This window comes from Neolamprologus multifasciatus, chromosome 19 (genome assembly GCF_963576455.1).
Source record: "Neolamprologus multifasciatus chromosome 19, fNeoMul1.2, whole genome shotgun sequence".
Lineage (NCBI taxonomy): Eukaryota > Metazoa > Chordata > Actinopteri > Cichliformes > Cichlidae > Neolamprologus > Neolamprologus multifasciatus.
In genome coordinates, this window is record NC_140457.1 from 25,491,551 (window position 1) to 25,506,464 (window position 14,914).

A 14,914-nucleotide genomic window follows, 5' to 3' on the forward strand; every position below is an offset into this window, starting at 1 on the left:
GAAACATGATGAGGACAATGACATTGCTATTGGAGATCAGCACAAAAAGTAAGGGCATCTGTGTTTGGTCGATTATTCTTTTGTTGTAACAGTGCTTCTTGGCAATCTGTTGGAAAGCTTGTTTATTCCCCTTTAAATGGTGCCAGATTCGTAATGAAAATGCATTTATGGGTTGAGCAGCAGAGTTGAGTGTGTGGGTTGTGCCCATAAAAAATGGCCAAATCTTCTCTGCCAAGGCCAAACAGCTTCTTCTGCTATTAAATCTTGTTTGGTGTCGTTTACTGAATTGATCTGAAGGAACAAGAAATACGGGCAATTTAAGAATATATTCATTTAACAAACAGAGACCTCAGTAATGTGGAAGAAGCATACACAGCCACAACAGCCTGGCACCTCCTCCCCATGCTGATCACACATTACTGTGGGATGGCATCCCATTCTTCAACTTGGTCACGTGCACACCTAAGCTGATACCACAAGTTTCCAGTGGGCTTGAGGTTAGAACTTAAGGCAGGTCTTTTCATCCTCTCCACTCCCAAATTCTGGAGTTATTCTGGAGGTGATAAACCCAGTCTGCGGGGGCGTTGTCATCCTGGAAGACAGAGTTCAGTCCCAGACTGTGGAGATATGAAATTGCCACCGGTTGCAGAATCTCATCCCGATATCTCTCTGCTTTGAGATTGCTGCCGATGACGACAAACCTTGTTTTTCCAGTGAGGGTGATGCTGCACCGCACCATCACACTGCCTCCAACAAAAGCTGTTACACTCGCAGTGCAGCAATGGGCATAGCACGCTGCATGTCTTCTCCACACTTTGACCCTACAGTCCAACTGTAGAAGCCACAATCTGGACTCATTGTTCAACGTAACGTTCCTCCACATGTTCAGGCTCCAGTGCACATGTTGTTGACATCAACTGGTCTGACGGTGAAGGGCAGGCATGGCAGACCTCTTGGCAGCCCTGTGAGACCAAAGATTGGCTGTGTTCAGTCTGTTTCAGATCGCCTGTGTAGAGACGCGTTGGCCATACTGCTCCACAAACCTTCACTAAAAATCCGTGGAAGAGTTGTAATTGCAGATCTCGTTACAGGCGATTAGATCTGTGTTTTTTTAGTTGTGTGGTATCATCCTGTCCTCATCATGACGACTATGAGTCATTCTCTTTGTACTTCCCCACTTTGTCTCCATCATTGCAACTTGTGTTTCTTCCTCTGTGGTCACTGGACTGATGAGGTCATAGTGACTGACATCATGTCTATTCCCGCCTGCTGAGCCCATCCTGAATCATGTTGGATACAGGAAGTGCTTCACTGGGTTTAATGTTACAGAGAAAGACAGAGGAAAGTGTTTGCACTTCATTCCCGAAGAGCTGCGGTATTTTGAGGGTTTTTAAAGCCAAGGAAGTGGGGACCATGAGAAGTCGTGAAATTTGATCAGAAATAAATGTAATGTAGAAAATTTGAGTTTAAATTAGAGTTTAAACTTGCTTTGTATTAAATAGCTATTTTGGAAAATAGTATTTGGAGTATTTATCTTATGTCATGATATAAGATGGAATTAAAAATAATACAATAATGTTTATTTTGATCAGTTTTCTCTAATCAATGCTGTTTTTTCTGAATTACATGTTACTTTGTATTTAGAATGATCACTGTAACACGCAGCGAAAAAGATCTCTGATGTCAGAAGTAAACAACATTTTGGATTATTATTACGGCACGGTAAATAGTTATATTTATATAATAGGAATAGACTGACTTTACATTACAGTGTCATACAGAGACACGGTAAAAATATAAAACCACACACTGCAGAGTGTCTGTAGTGAGATGGGAATTTTTCACCTGATGCAGTGTTATTAGCCAAGCTTCACCAACCTTGTGTGAACAGAGCACCTGTCATTGATATTAATGTTTGAAACCTGAGCAGCGTGAGCATCACTGAGCAGCTGAGCATGAACAGTAACAATAATGTCTGAATAGTAGAGAATACATCATTCAGCTCAAAATCTGACTACTTACATTGTTGGTGTAACTAAAGGAAGTTGGCTTACTGGAACTTCTTTGATTAACACTTAAAAGTTCATTAATCTCTGTCTCTCTTCCACAGCATGTCTTTATCCTGTCTTCCTTCTATCCCAACCGGTCACAGCAGATGGCCCCGCCCCTCCCTGAGCCTGGTTCTGTCGGAGGTTTCTTCCTGTTAAAAGGGAGTTTTTCCTTCCCACTGTCGCCAAAGTGCTTGCTCATAGGGGGTCATATGATTGTTGGGTTTTCTCTGCATGAATATTTGTAGGGTCTACCTCACAATATAAAGCGCCTTGAGGTGACTGTTGTTGTGATTTGGCTCCGTATAAATAAAACTGAATTGATTTGAATTAAAAAGTCTACATACTAGTAGCTACAATTCTTTGTTTATCAGTATCTCCTTTATAACAGGCTAACAAAGCTTCACAAATAACTGGAGTCTCATAATCTGCAGGCAGACATCACAGGTCACAAGTAAATATGTGAGCCCGCTTCCATCAGCGCTCTGCCTTTTTAACATGAGCTGTGTGAACCTGTGGTGTGCCACTCTTAAATTAAAACATCATTTTCCAAACAATGAGAAATTGGTTTGGTTCATTTGCAAAAACAAGCAACAGCAGTTAAAAAACAGACATATGAGCAGTGTTGGGAAGGTTACTTTTAAAATGTATTCCATTACAGACTACAGAATACATGCCCCAAAATGTATTCTGTAACGTATTCCGTTACGTTACTCAATGAGAGTAACGTATTCTGAATACTTTGGATTACTTAATATATTATCATGCTGTTTACAACTACATGAATGTACTATTGCTGTGATTTATTACTGTTACTGAAGGTCCGCGGCTCCGAACCGTAGTAAAGGGACCTCTGGCTAATACGGTGGGTTGTGTCGGGCTCGTAGCCGAAAACTAGCTTTACTTTGTTGTCTGGGTCAACTTTGCTAGCGAGAGACAGAGAGAGGCGTTGAAAGGCTGCTCCAACAGAACTTATTGTTTCAGAGGAAAACACAAACACGGTGTACAGTCGAGTCTTAATAGCTTACTTACAACTGGGCTCGTCAGGCTCTCTTCTTGGCTGCAGTGGTTATTATTATATTTACATGCTTCCAGCTCCCGTTTTTGCTCGATGACAGCTCGTACTTTTCCTTTTTCTCCCTCCCTCGCTCACAGACACATAACGTGTATGGCAGTCCATTCTCCCTGCAGCACGGACTACACTGCCCATGATGCTACATTCTTTAGAGCTATACCGGTAGCATTCTGCCTATTAGCTTAGCACAACAACAACAACAAGGCCTCTCTCACCCAGGAAACACGCAGAGAGAGAGCGTCACCCTGTAACCATGGTAACCGTAACGCTGCCACCTGGAACAACAGAACGTAGCTGTCAAACAAAACCCAAACAGGCCTGACCCGCCACAATATGAAACAGGAAAGTACCGCCGTGTAATCCATTTATTTCAACAAAGTAACTGTATTCTAAATACCACCTTTTTAAACGGTAACTGTAACAGAATACAGTTACTCATATTTTGTATTTTAAATACGTAACGGCGGTACATGTATTCCGTTACTCCCCAACACTGCTTATGAGAAAGTCAAAATGAAGTTGCAGTGTCACTCTCAGCCATGTCCTCACCTGTCTAGGTCACACTGTATCACCAGCATTAATCGTGTCAGGCAGGTTGAGTTTATCACTGACTGGCTTCTGTTCTGCTGCTCCACTGACATTGTTTCTCTGCTTCACTGCTGCCTCAAATCCTGATCAATACAGAGCCTGAACCATCCCAGCACAGCAAACATGATAACCACTGCTGCTGGTTACTGGGTCACCCTGTGCGTTCACTCTTTGTGTCTGTAATGAAGAAAGGAAATGATTTCACAGTTTTTACATTCTAGCATTACTTTTCTTTTGAGTGAACAGAGTATAGTGAACATCTGCTACTTTTTAATCAATAACTTTAAAAGTGTGTGAAAGTTTTCCCTGTTAATCCACTTTAAAGTATGAATTTTTACCGTCTTTAAAACGCTCAGTTAAAATGGATTATTGTGGTGCAGTATTGAACTCGCTAGTGTAATCATTCAGTCATTACATATTTGAGCCACTCTTTCCTCATTATTTGCACACATGTGCCAGGTTGATCTTCCTGAAATATCACGACTGAAATTATATAATTGATTAGTCAGTCAGAGAAATCCAGTGAATTTGTGTAAAACACTTTTCCCAAATATGAAGATCTTCTGTTTCTCTTACAGGTGTGTGTGTGTGGCTACCTTGATCTCTGAAATTTTCTACTGATAATTCAGTCGATTTGTCATTATTAAGATTATTCAGTAAAGATTGGAGATTAGAAATCGAAGCCTGTTTTGCACAATAACTACTTAAATTGATCTTTTTGACAAAAGATGCTTTTACTTTGCTTGCCCTGATAGTTTTGCTACAGAAGTGCTTTATTTAAAATAAATATTTATATTAAAATCACAGTGAAACATGCAGACAAAGTAAACTGGAAGCTGGATGGATATTTTATTCAAAGAAAGGAGAAAATGAATAAAATATTCTATTTGTTCACTGCGTCTGCTGCTGTTAAAAGGATTTAGAGCTGCAGCTGTGATCAGGGGGAGGGCACACACACACACACACACACACAGACACACACACACACACACACAGACACACACACACACACACACAGACACACACACACACACACACACAGTCCCTGTCCTGTGCCATGCTGTGACAGGCTGAATGATGGGCAGAAAGAGAGAGTGAGAGACAAAGTGTGAGTGGAAGAAAAAGAGAAAAGGGAGAGTGGAGCAGATGACAGGAAGAGAGTTTGTTGTGACCTCATGTCTGACCACATGTTTCATCTTTTGCCTGTGCATATGAAACAGGATTACTCCATCTGCTTTTAAAGAGAAGGGATTATTACGTCTTTAAATTCAGAGCAGACGGAGAGGTATGATGCAATAGTCTGTGTGTGTGTGTGTGTGTCTGTGTGTGTCTGTGTGTGTGTCTGTGTGTGTGTGTGTGTGTGTGTGTCTGTGTGTGTTTCTCCATCTTCAGGCTGGGGTTAGTTATTGCAAATGGTAGTCAACCTGGCAATAAATCTTAAAATTTGACTAAGAATGACCAAGGATCTAATGATCTTTTTTTCTAGAAAAGTTAAACAAGTTTAAATAAAACTTAAGTGACAGATTTACTGTTTCGTTCTTTAAGACACGCCCCCTTTGTAGCGTTTCTCATGTATTGTCCATGCTTGCAGTGGACGGGTTTAAAGTAAACTAAAATATAAGGGACTTATTCACCTCTCTTAGATGCCTTTAACAGCCTATTGATTGATTTCTATGTAAAAGACCTCTTGAATTTGCAGTGAAAGTTCAAATGATGTGACATTAAGCTTGATCATGAGTATATGCATCATCTACATCAGGGATATAAAGCTAATTCTACACCGCAGGCTGAAAACAACCCACTTCAATCTTAAGGTGGTCCAGTGAAATGCCCCTTTCTGTCAGTGTAAAGACATTTAATTACACATTTAATACCTGAGATGTCTTAATATAAGAAAAAAAGTGCAATTTCACAATTTTATATAAATAATAAATGTGTAAAATTACAGAAAAAGCTCCGGTAGCTCATTGCCCATTTATAATAATGTTGTTTTTTTTTAGCTTTGTCTCTCTCTGTCATTTGTTGTCATTATTATTATTATTATTATTATTATTATTATTATTATTATTATTATTATTGTTGTTGTTGTTGTTGTTGTTGTTGCTGTTGTTGTTGTAACTGAACAACTAAGAAGACTTTGCAGTGCTGAAAAATTAAGAAATCAAGTTTGACATAAAACATATGAATAAAAATAATAAAATGTTCCCGCTGTTGTTTGCTGATTTTAAATCAGTGTGTTGTCAGAGCACACACTAGGGTGCTCCAAATACTAGACCAAGACTTTAGTGTAAAAACACGACTGTCCTTCCTCAGCTCTCAGTCTGGACACACTGTCCTCCAGCTCTTGCTGTTTCTCAGAGAGCTGATATTGTCATTATTTATTTTAAACAGTACTCAGTAATTACACATGGTAACAATCAAATACATCATCAATTTATTCTCGATTACAACAGGTTACGGAAGCTTTTTTCAAATTCTGCTTGCTTTCACATCCTGTCAGATTTAGTTCCTTTCACACAAAACGTCAAAATCTAACACATAAACTTTACGAAAGTGACAACTGTTAATAAATAATTATTTTCTTTTTAGTTTCATCCCTCTAAAAGTAAGGTAGTCAACCTAATGTACTTTTACAGGTGTAATAAATCAACTTTACGGTCGGTTTGAGGGCCAACTGGCTGCTTTGAATTGTGCTGCGAGGCTTTGAAGAGGATTTAATTTACCCCACTGTGTAAATTGGGTGCAATTAATAAACTAGCAAATCATACTGATTTATATACAATGACAAATATCAGAAATTCTAAATTACATCTTAACATTAAAAAAATATATATCTGTTTACATCCAAGTAAACAAAACATAGCTGTCCTTTACTTTTTTCTTTCCACGCTTACTTTTTTCTTCATTGCACACTGAAGTTGCTGCAGGTCTCAAATCCCAACCTCCTGCATTTCCAAGAACGTTACTACTCACGGAAGCCTGAGCAGGCTGGCGCGGGAATAATGGATTTGCGAGTGGTGGTGGGAAGACTGTGTTGTCAAGCATATGACTGAGTTCTTGAGCTTGACTCTCTGGCAGCGCAAGACTCATTGGCCTCCTGGTCTGAGCTACCCTGTGGTTATCGTAGTAAGCGGGTGCCTGTAGATAGTTGGGACGGGACGGCTCAGGTTTAAAAGTAGAGAAAATCATATCCTTCATTCTGTCGAGGATGGCAAAAGAGAGGTTGCTCAGGTGTTTATCGTGTCTGTCAGAGCTTCTGGGGTTAGTTCTTCAACACCTGGGAGGGAATGCTGGACTCTTTGAGCTGCAGCGCTATAATCCCGCAGGAAGGGGATATTTTCTGCTTCTAGCACCTCGTCTGTTTCTCTGATTGTCTCCGAAAGAGTTGCAATCTCTCTGCTCAGAACATTTGTCTTCCTCTTCAGCATTCGACTCTTACGCTGCTTTTCGTCTCTCAGACTACCAATTCCTGCTCTCTCTTCTTTTGGAGAAATTCATGAAGTATCGAGAACACATCCTTAATCTGCCTCTCTGTGTCTCGAGCCTGAACTTCAATATTTTCAGCTGTTTGGTCAAAGTCTTTTTTAACAGTGTTTAAGAGCTCACTTTTCTCTTGTAAAGGCTTGAGGAGTTTCCGGAGTCCCTCTTTGTAATCCTGAGCAACTTCACGGATGGGCTTGAATCTGTGGTTCTTGTGAGTTTCTGAGTGCAAGCACACAACACACACTGGCTCAAGATCGTCCACACAGAAGAGTGTCAGATTTTCCTTGTGCAGTTTGCAGTGAAATCTTCGTGTTCTCTCCAGTAAATAGGCCTCACAAAGATTCTTTAGAGCCAAGTTTTGTGGTGGATCGCCTTGTAAAAATGTTGTCCTGCAAATTGGACATGTAACAGAGGTCTCTGTCCACCATCTCTGAAGACACGCTCTACAGAAACCGTGGCTGCACCACAGGATTACAGGATCTTGAAAGATTTCAAGGCAGATTGGAAATTTGAGATTAGCCTCAGGCTGAGATTCCATTTTCTCCTTGCCTCACACCTCTCAGTCACGTTTCTGCTCCCGAGTCAAGCTTCTGAAAACAGGCCTAAAATACATCCAAAAGCTCCAAGTAAACAGTAGCAGCTCTCCAAACACCAAAAGCTCCAGATAAGAAACTCTCAGTAGGGAAAAAATAAAGCACAAGGAATCTCTGGACAGACAGTTCAGTTCCTCCTTTTAAAGTGTTTTTAAAAAGTCTTTTCTAAATCTTCTGTAGTCATCAGATGGCCATAGTTGGAGTGCTCCACTATTAGCTTATTACTGCTGCATCCTCTGGCATGCGCCGTCAAATGAAAAGATACTTTAGTTTTTTTGCCTCAGCTGATTCCAGTAAAAGGTTGGCATTGCATAATTCACTCCATAACACGCTCACAACTGATCACAGATAATCGGCTCCTATGTCGCATTTACATGACCTGCGCTTTACTTTTTATGTGCTTCATCTGTTTATAGTTAACAATATGAAGCTAACGGCTAGTTTTCTGTAATTTGCACAGCTTTCTCTGTCTTTTTCTTTTATTATCAACCCTACAAAGTATGAAGGAAATTCACCCTGGAGCCAAAGCAGAGCAGTAACAGTAACCAGCTTCCTGCATGTTAGATGACGTGTGCGCCGGAGCTGAACAAGAAATATTTTTCAGCAGTCAATTGAAAATGACAGGACCTTAAGAGAAAGCTTGGATTGCAAACTCAAGATTTTTTTGATTTTGCACACACAAATTCGCTACAGTAGAGACACTTTGGTTTCTATTGGTCTACAATACACGAACATTTCACCATGTTTAACTCCGGACCCAACCTGGCCAAAGGAGATCCTGAGAGAGAACAAAGGACGCGACCCTAAGCGACGGCCTCGAGGTAAACGAGCCGGCATCAGGAACAGGCTACGGGCTCGCGCACACCGCGCACCCATGCCCAGTATCCTGCTAGCCAATGTTCAATCCATCGAGAACAAGCTTGATGACCTCAGAGCCAGAATCAAGTTCCAGAGAGACATTCGGGACTGCAACCTCCTCTGCTTCACCGAGACTTGGCTGAACCCAGCGATACCAGACCACGCCGTGCAGCCGACGGGGTTCTTTTCGGTTTACCGTATGGACAGGACAATGGAGTCGGGGAAGAAAAGAGGTGGTGGAGTGTGTTTGATGGTGAACAACAGATGGTGCGACAGCACAAACATCTCCCCACTCACACGCTCTTGCTCGCCCAATCTGGAACTTTTGATCGTTAAATGTCGCCCTTTCTATCTCCCTCGGGAATTCACTGCGGTCATTGCCTGCACTGTTTACATTCCACCACACGCGGACTCAGACACTGCCTTATGTGAGCTACATGAGGCTCTCACACATCAACAAACACTTCACCAAGATGCCGCACTCATTGTTATGGGAGATTTTAACAGAGTGAATCTCAAACGGACATTTCACAACCTTCACCAGCACATCAACTGCCCCACCCGGGGCACTAGGACATTAGACCACTGCTACACCCCGTTCAAGAACTGTTACAAGGCTCAACCCCTGCCGGCATTTGGGAAATCGGACCATGCCGCCATCTTCCTCATGCCTGCTTACAAACAAAGGCTAAAGCAGCAACCACCAATCAGGAGGGAGGTCGCTCGCTGGACGGACCAATCAGTGGCCGCGCTGCAGGACGCACTGGATGACGCAGACTGGGACATGTTTCGGCGCAGCTCTGATGACATCAACATGTTTACGGAAGCGGTTGTGGGATTTATCGGGAAACTAGCGGACGACACAGCAGAAAGAACGATCATCCGAACGTTTCCCAACCAGAAGCCGTGGGTGGATAAAAACATCCGCGACGCTCTGAGATCACGCACCGCTGCCTACAATGAAGGGCTCGTCTCCGGTAATATGGACCTATACAAGGCTGCGTCCTACAACGTGCGCAGCGCAGTCAGAAAGGCAAAGCGGAGCTACGGGGAAAAACTAGAGTCACAGCTACGACAGTGCGACTCTAGGAGCCTGTGGAAAGGACTGCGGACTATAACGGACTATAAACGACCAGCTTCTTCAATGATGAATGCCGATGCTTCACTGGCTGATGAGCTGAACACGTTTTATGCTCGCTTCGACGCCGCAGCAATTAAAACAACAAACGGCTGCGCGCGCTTGGAGTGCACCAGTGAAGAAAATGCATTCATCATCACAGAGCATGCCGTGAGGAACACCTTCAGGAGGGTGAACACCAGGAAGGCAGCAGGACCAGATGCAATCCCTGGCCGGGTCCTGAGAGCCTGCGCTGACCAGCTAACACCGGTGTTCCCGGAGATCTTCAACCTCTCCCTGGCCCAAGCTGTGGTTCCCACGTGCTTCAAACAGTCCATTATAGTTCCTGTTCCAAAGAAACAACAGCCCGCTTGCCACAAGGGGCTGCCACACTTCATCACAATTGAGCACTGACCTCAATTGTGATGAAGTGTTTTGAAAGACTGATGAGAGATCACATCACTTCTTCACTTCCTGCCACCATCGACTCACTTCAGTTTGCTTACCGGACTAATCGTTCCACAGACGATGCCATATCTCACCTGCTCCACACATCCCTGAGTCACCTGGACACTGGCAGAGGGAATTATGTTAGGATGCTGTTCGTGGACTACAGTTCAGCATTCAACACAATAATTCCCTCTAAGCTTTTCACCAAGTTGACGGATCTAGGACTCAGCTCATCACTGTGTCAGTGGATCCTCAACTTCCTCACAGACAGACCCCAATCAGTGAGGGTGGGAAAACAAGTCTCCCCCTCCATCTCACTCAGCACTGGAGTGCCTCAGGGCTGCGTTTTAAGCCCCCTGCTGTACTCACTGTACACTTATGACTGTGTAGCCACATCAGACACCACCTCCATTGTCAAGTTTGCTGATGACACTGTTGTTGTAGGCCTGATCTCCGACAACATCGAGACGGCCTACCTGGAGGAGATTAGGAACCTGGAGACCTGGTGCCAGGAGAATAACCTCCTCCTAAACATCAGCAAGACTAAGGAGCTGATCGTGGACTTCACCACAAAGCAGGCGAGGAATTACAAACCCCTCATCATCAGTGGCACACCAGTGGAGAGAGTGGACAGTTTCCGATACCTGGGTGTCCACATCACTCAGGACCTGTCATGGTCCTGCCACATCAACACCCAGGTTAAGAAAGCCCGTCAGCGTCTCTTCTTCCTCAGAAGACTCAGAGACTTCCATCTGCCACTGAAGGTGCTCAAGAACTTCTACTGCTGCACCATCGAGAGCGTCCTGACGGCAAACATCTGCACCTGGTTTGGGAACAGCACCAAGCAGGACAGACGAGATCTGCAAAGAGTGGTGCGCTCAGCCGAACGCATCATTCAATCAGAGCTCCCTGACCTGCTGTCCATCTACACCAAGCGGTGCAAGTCCAAAGGTAGGAAGATTATGATGGACCTCTCCCATCCCAACAATGGACTCTTCTCACTGTTGAGGTCTGGGAAGCGCTTCCGCTTCAGCCAAAACAGAGAGAATGAGGAGGAGCTTCTTCCCCCAGGCTATTCGGGCCCTGAACCAGGTGTAGGACTGGACTCTCCCACACACATCACTATAAGACTGGACTCTCACACACATCACATCACCACACGCACCACCACACATTTCCTATAATTTCCTATAATTTATAATCTTTATAATCTCTTTCTGCTGTTTGCACATTTTTATTTATTTTTATTTTTATTTTTACTGTAAATTCCTAAGTTAATTTGTAAATTTTGTAGTAAATTGTAAATACTGTAAAACTTTTTTCTGTCATTTAATGGTCGGGCATTGTACAGCTACAAGCATTTCACCCCCATGTCATACTGTGTATGGTTGTGTGTGTGTGACAAATAAAAATTTGAATTTGAATTTTTTTTAGATATTTGCAACTGAGGGACTTCCTGAATAAAAAGCTAAAAAACTCTCAGTTATCGACTGGGAATGAAGAGATTATAAATATATTCGAGAATGTATATAGAGATGGACCCTATCAAAAAATTATTTCCAAATTATATTGTTCACTGATCAATCTACGGGGTCATGATACAAGATATGTTAAAGCAAGATGGGAAACAGAGGGTAATCTATCCCTAACAGGAGAGGAATGGGATAGGATCTGTAGGCAGCAGTGGTCGGTAACAAGCTCCCCCTCGTGGAGGGAATACAGTTGGAAGAATGTAATTATTTTATTACCCCAGCCCAAAAACCCAATTGTTCTCATAACACAACATGCTGGAGGCAGTGTGGACATGCAACAGCAAATCATTTCCACATTTTTTGGGAATGTCCTCGTGTGGTTCCATTTTTGAAGGAAATACATAAGGTCCTGGAAACAATCTTCCAAAAGAAAATACAATTTCATTTTGCATTATTGTACCTAGGTAACCTAGAGAGTCTTAATCTATGCAAACCGGATAAATATTGGTTCAGTGTGCTGTCGGTAGCTTGCAAAAAGGCCATAACTCGCCTTTGGATTAAAGAGGATATTCCTACCATAGATGAATGGATTGATGTGATATATAATATTTTTGTTATGGAAAGAATAACTTTTAGGCTAAAGTGCCAGGCGGACTCATTTGAAGAATATTGGTTGAAATGGTTGAAATATGTACAAAATGGGACGCCCGATTTTGTATAATGTCATTGTATTTCTTGGTTTGTTTGTTTGTTCTTGTGTTTTGTTTGGTTTTGTTTTGGTCTGTTTGTCTCTTCTGTTGTTGTTCGGTTTGGTTTTGCTTTCCCCCTCACGGTGATTAAATTGAATTTGTTGTACATGTTGTATAAATAAGAAAACTAATAAAACATAAATTTTAAAAAAAAGAAAAGAAAATGACAGCTGGATTAGTAGAAGCCATTTCTTATATTTTATCAGGTATCTAACTATAGCCAAGGACACAAATGTAGTTGTTGATATAATATAGTCACTGCTAAGTTTAGCAGTGTTTCATGTGATCACCTTAAAACTCATCTGCTTTTTAGTCACTTACAGTAAAGCAGAGAGAATTCAGGAATAACAACATTCCCTCCGTCTTTTCAAAATGAGCTCCTACAGTTGGAGGGATTATTTTCATTCCTATTAACCAAAACCAAGTTTAGCACTAACCGACATAGCCAGAGTCACTCTAAAGCAGTGACTTTTACTGAAAGGCAACACTTAAAAGCTCCACTAATTATTAGTTTAACAAGATAAACTGGAGCAGATTAAAATGTGCTGCACGTCTGCACTCTACATGGACATCTTCACCTTTCTACACTCCTTCCTGGCTGAATAATTGTGAGATATTACTACTACTATAGTTACATAAATGTCTGCTATATTACAAATATTTTATAAAAATTATTTACTATTAACTGACAATGACAAGAGGTGGAGGGAATTATCAAACCATTTCATTAGGAAAAGAGTAACAAAACACCTCAGTACAAATAAAACTGTATTATTGGAAAATGATTGTGCATAAAAAACTAAAATAACTATTCTGTAGAAAAATGACCCCTTTAGTGTTAAATGGTTTTGATATAACTCCTGCATTTTAAATAATTACCGTATTTCCCAGACTACAAAGCACACCTGAATATTAGCCACACAAGCTAAAATGAGGGGGAAATCCTGTTTTGTACATACATTAGCCGCACCTGACTAAAAGCCGCAGGTGTTTCAATGTTGACTTATCATATGTAAGAGAATATGCACAAAGCAAATTGTCAGGAAAGAGATGGCTGTTTGGAGACACACCCCTTTTATTAATATTTTGAAAAACAAGTTATGGGTACATATTTGCACAACTTTTTAGGTATATGTACAAGTGTCGGTAATTACAAGTACGAAACATGTACTGTGCTTCATAAATGAGTAACAAATGTAGTACATAACAATAACCTACAGCACACCAGAAAAATAGATTCGGACTACCTTTTAGGCTCAGGTGCAGTGACACGGCTTTAACAAGAAGAAAAGTCAGTCATTCACCACCATCTTTCTCTTCTTCCTGCGCACTAAAACCACCAAAGTCCTCTTCTCCAGTGTCGGAAACGAACAGGCTCAGGATGGCTACGTCATCCACTCTCCGCTTCTCTCCTTTGTTGTCACTTTCAAAACCAAACAAATCCTCGTTGTCAGTGTTGGAGTCGAACACCCTCAGAAGGGCCGTGGCAGTGTCTCCATCCAGCCCTTCGAAATCCGTTGGTGATCATGGATGTTTTCACACTTTTCCACGCTGTCAGATTCCACCGGTGGAGTTGAGCATAACTTGCTTTTCGCAAGTTTATTGCCGCTCATCATCCACACCTCCCGCTGAACGCATAGCGCTACTTTGAAGTCTGTTTTTCGCGCTACTTCGTACGCCACTATGTTGCCTGGTGGACGGACATGTGACCAACATACCACTCTTGAACCCCGATCCTTCCGCCAGGCAACGTAGTGCCGTACAACAGCAGAACAAACAAAACAAATCGTCTTACGATATCACAAAAATCATGGACAATCCATAGAAAAGCCGCACCTGACTAAAAGCCGCAGGGTTCAAAGCTTGTGCAAAAAGTAGCGGCTTATAGCCCAACAATTACGGTATATGTTTCATGTCTAGTATCGTATTCTATAAATCGCTTGCAGTGGCTGTCGATGTTTAAGAGTCGGGGATCTACCATATCTCTGTTGAATGACTGAGCTTCTCACCCTGTGAAGAAAGCTCATATCTGTGATCTCCCTGATTGGGTCTCTACTCAGAGCTTGTGACCATGCAGTAGATGACGGTAAGGAATGTCATAATTTCACTTTTAAGCTCGACTCACTCTTCACCACAACAGACTGGTATAGCATCCGCATCACTGCAGAAATGGCACCATTCCAGAGTGGTGGTGTTCCCGTCCCAATAGGCAGTCTCAACATTCATGGATTGGACTTTCAGCGTCTTTGCCATTGAACGCCACCTCACACACATCACATGGCACCTCTATGGCACCTCCTGCGAGCGATGAGTGCACATGAGGCTCCATGTGATCTTTTCAGGCTGTGACTTGCTGAGCCACATATAATTTTATGTCATTAAATGACAATAAATAGCCAAAATGTTGGCTGTGTCTTATAAAAGACCTCACACTGGATCTTTCGTTCCAAGTTTTCAGGTGGATTATACACAGAAGATCCT

General features: G+C 42.1%; 1 protein-coding gene across 4 annotated transcripts in view; it reads left to right on the top strand.

The window, feature by feature from the left end:
* akap6 (A kinase (PRKA) anchor protein 6) overlaps positions 1-14,914 on the top strand; it is a 248,945-nt gene that overhangs the window by 12,920 nt on the left and 221,111 nt on the right. Inside the window, exon 1 of one of the 4 annotated variants that reach the window (XM_085143171.1) lies at positions 1,562-4,996. The exons of the other annotated variants lie outside the window; for them this stretch is intronic. The gene's annotated coding sequence lies outside the window, so the exon portion shown is untranslated. Of the gene's footprint in view, positions 1-1,561; positions 4,997-14,914 lie in introns of those variants that run through there. 4 annotated transcript variants of the gene reach the window in all.